The sequence below is a fragment of the Camelus bactrianus genome, chromosome 13 (genome assembly GCF_048773025.1).
Source record: "Camelus bactrianus isolate YW-2024 breed Bactrian camel chromosome 13, ASM4877302v1, whole genome shotgun sequence".
Taxonomy (NCBI): Eukaryota; Metazoa; Chordata; class Mammalia; order Artiodactyla; family Camelidae; genus Camelus; species Camelus bactrianus.
The window spans coordinates 74226072-74229409 of NC_133551.1; the positions used below are offsets into that span (position 1 = coordinate 74226072).

The 3338-nt window shown below is 47.4% G+C and overlaps 1 long non-coding RNA gene across 1 annotated transcript; it reads left to right on the top strand.

Moving 5' to 3' along the window:
- Window positions 1–1316: 1316 nt before the first annotated feature.
- Window positions 1317–2539, top strand: LOC141579650 (uncharacterized). The gene is made up of 2 exons (XR_012511470.1): window positions 1317–1457; window positions 1821–2539. It is a non-coding gene; the product is annotated as an uncharacterized LOC141579650 (long non-coding RNA).
- Window positions 2540–3338: the final 799 nt, after the last annotated feature.

Consider the following 3338-nt stretch of genomic DNA (forward strand, 5'->3'; position numbering starts at 1 on the left):
CACCACACATCATCTTTAGCTATTTCCTACTCATCGAATTGCAGCTCCAATGCCATTTCTTGATAAAAGACTTACCTATACCAGATCAGAGCCCTTTCACAGCACAGTGGTCCTTGCCTTTATATCACCTCTCCTAATTTATAATTATGTATTTGGGTAATTCTTTCACTTCTGTCTACCCACCTTCCTGCCCCAAAAGCACAGGGATTATGGCTTTTTTTCCCCACCTCACCACGTAGACCAATATCTAACACAGGGCCTCATCTAAAGAGATGCCCATGAGTATTTGGTGATTTTATATAGCAAAAGAAGTGTTGATATTCTTAATACCCTTTACATAGGTGATAGTAAAACTCTAATAGAAAGAGTGGCAAAAGATAGTAGGCAATTCAGTAACGAAAGACACAAATGGCCAATTTTATCTGCAATAAAAGAAATGCATATTAAAATATAGCAAAATACCATTTCAATATGCCAGTTTGGCAAACTTTCTAAAAAAGTAATTGTAACACCTTGTAGATTTGATGCAACTGCTGCCAAAATCCTGACTTGTTTCTTGCAGACCTCAAAGAACTCTGAGTGGTCAAAACAGCCATGAAAAAGAACAAATCTGGCTGCCTCACGCCTCCTGATTTCACCACTTACTGCAAAGCCACAGTAATCAAAACAGCGTGGTACCGGGGGAGGGCGTAGCTCAGTGGTAGAGTGTGTGCTTAGCAGGCACAAGGTCCTGGGTTCGATCCCCAGTACCTCCATTAAAAAATAAATACATAAATAAATCTAATTACCTCCCCTGCCCCTCACTTGAAAAAATCATTTTTTGATTTTTTCATTAAGACACATGGACCAACGGAATAGAACACATGGCCCAGAAATAAACCCTTACATTTAGAGTCAAATCATTTTCAAAAGGTGCCAAGGCCACTCCATGAAGGAGAGAATGGTCTTCTCAACAAATGGTACCAGGACAGTGGGGCACCTGCACGGGGGTGATGCCTGCACAGCAATGCAAATACACTTACAGCCACTGAACTGCACACTTTATGATGCTACACTTTGCTATGTCTGTTTTCACAGTTTTCTAAAACAAATAATATATTTTGAAAGGTAACACGAGCTCACATGACGTAATCCTTACCAGGCAGGTGCTGTCCTCTGCCCAGTGATAGTCTTCAGAACAGAATGTTCTTCCCACTCTTTCTGTGGGGGGAGCCGAAGAACTAGCTTGATGACTGGGGCTCACAGGCCCCAGCCCGCCTGCACACTGGGTTTGCGGGTACAGTTTTACTGGAGCACAGCCGCTCCCCTCTGCTGTGTATGGTGGAGGGACCGAGAGGTCGTCCCGGAGGTCACGTGGTGTGGGGCGGGGCTGAAGGCAGGGAGCGCTGAGAGGTGGACCAGGGGCCAGAGGTGATGTTTGAGTTTGCTGTCCCCACGAAAGCCCACAAAAGCCCAGGGTAGGTCTACATGCTTTATTTTATTTCCTGTAGTTAATTGATTTATAATATTCAAATATTCAGACATGAGTAACGAGAGCCTCCATTGGTCTGGGGCCACACAGGTCCTTCGTAGCCTGATGGGCTGGGGGAGGGTGGGGGCTTCGGAAGGACCCACCAAAGGCAGTATCCTTCTGCCAGTTGTGTTCCAGTAGTAGGCCATTATACTAATTCAGCGGGCTGCCACCTACACTTAAATACAAGATGGGACAGAACAGAGAATACTGGACCCTAGCATGTCTGTAAGGACATTTTAGTAAACTACTTGTTTTTGCTGTGGAGGCCGGTCCTGATGTCAAATGTATCTCCTCCTTTGGGTCCCAGTCAGAGAAGCCCGTCTGCCCCAGCCCCAGGGAGAAGGACACGGAGGTGGGGTGCACCCACGCTCCTCCAGGTGGCAGAGAGAGATGCCGGGCGCTGTGACCCCGGAGCGCTCAGACCAGCTGGACCAGGCAGCCGGGCTCTAATCAGCTCCAGCCGAGGTGGCCTGAATCCGGGTTCTGTCCTCCATCCCCACCATGACCACCCTCACCTGGACCGCTCTTGACTCACCTGGACACCTGCAGAAGCCTCCTGCCTCATCTCCTGGCCTGCTCCCCTCCGTCCCTCTCCCCTCCGCCTTCCATCCTGCTCAGCTGCCCACCCCCCCCCCCAGTCTCTCTTAGAACCCCTGTGGCTTCTCGTTGGACGTCTCTTACCCCAGCTGCCTGGCTCAGACCCAAACAAGCGGGACTCGCTGGTCTCAGCGCCCTTGCTCCCCCTTCCGGTGCAAGTACTTCCTCTTTGATATTCATAGCTGGTCCCTAGTACCACCCCGGTTTCACCTTCAACGACATCTCTTCAGAATGGTCTGCTCGGACCCGCCTAGTCCCTGTCACAGCGCCTACCGATCCTGTGGACTCGCTAGCCTATTGCCCGTCTACCTTTCTCCTCCCGCAAGAGGTCAGCGCCCGGAGGCCAGCTACTGTTGCGGCTGGGATCAGGTTACGGTCCCGTGTCTGGCACAGAGTAGGTGCCCAATAAATGCTTGTAGGATGAATAAATGTGTGTCAGCGTGATTGTTTAAATTACAGGAGTGCAGAGTCTGAAATGTCAGTCACCCATCAGCCTTGATGGGTTAACCTCTCCAGGGTCCTGAAACCAATGACCTTGGCCAAGTCATTTGACCTTCCTGAGCTCTGGTTTCCTCTTTCTATGAAATAAACAGTTGAACTAGAGGCTTCCTGAGGGTCTTTTTAATTCTAAAATTCTACAACTGTATCAGAATAAAGCTACTGACTACCACCTTCCTATTCCATCCCCCTCGCAGTAGGATAAGAATCAAAAAGGGTGTATTTACAGTGTTTAAAGAGATGAAGGCACCTAACCATGCAAAGAAAAAAAAAGTTACTGTCTCATTTTAAGGTGTTTTGCCTTTGGCATTTGTGTTTTTAATGCTATAGCTTTTTCACATTTTGAAAGACAATTTACCACCTAGACTCATTCTAAGAGTCTAACGGAGCTTTCCTATGTGGGGCTGTTTGGATGACAAAAGAAAAAAATATATACACTGATGGCCTTAGGCTGTTACTGAAGCAAATTTAAAATCCTACTCCTGCAGAATTCTCCAGAGTGAACGTACAAAAATTTCTTTTAGTGTGTTCTGTCTAGACTCCTTGGAAACATCTGAAAGTATGTGCATAATCATTAACTTTTATGATGGATGTATCATGAATACTGGGGGGCAGAAGTACTGCAATTACTTGCTTGCTCTCCACCACTCTCATCCCTTAGAGGCAGGAGGATGTGTGGGGAGCATTTCTATCTGGGACAGAGGTTTTCCTCCATCACTTTCCAGTCTTG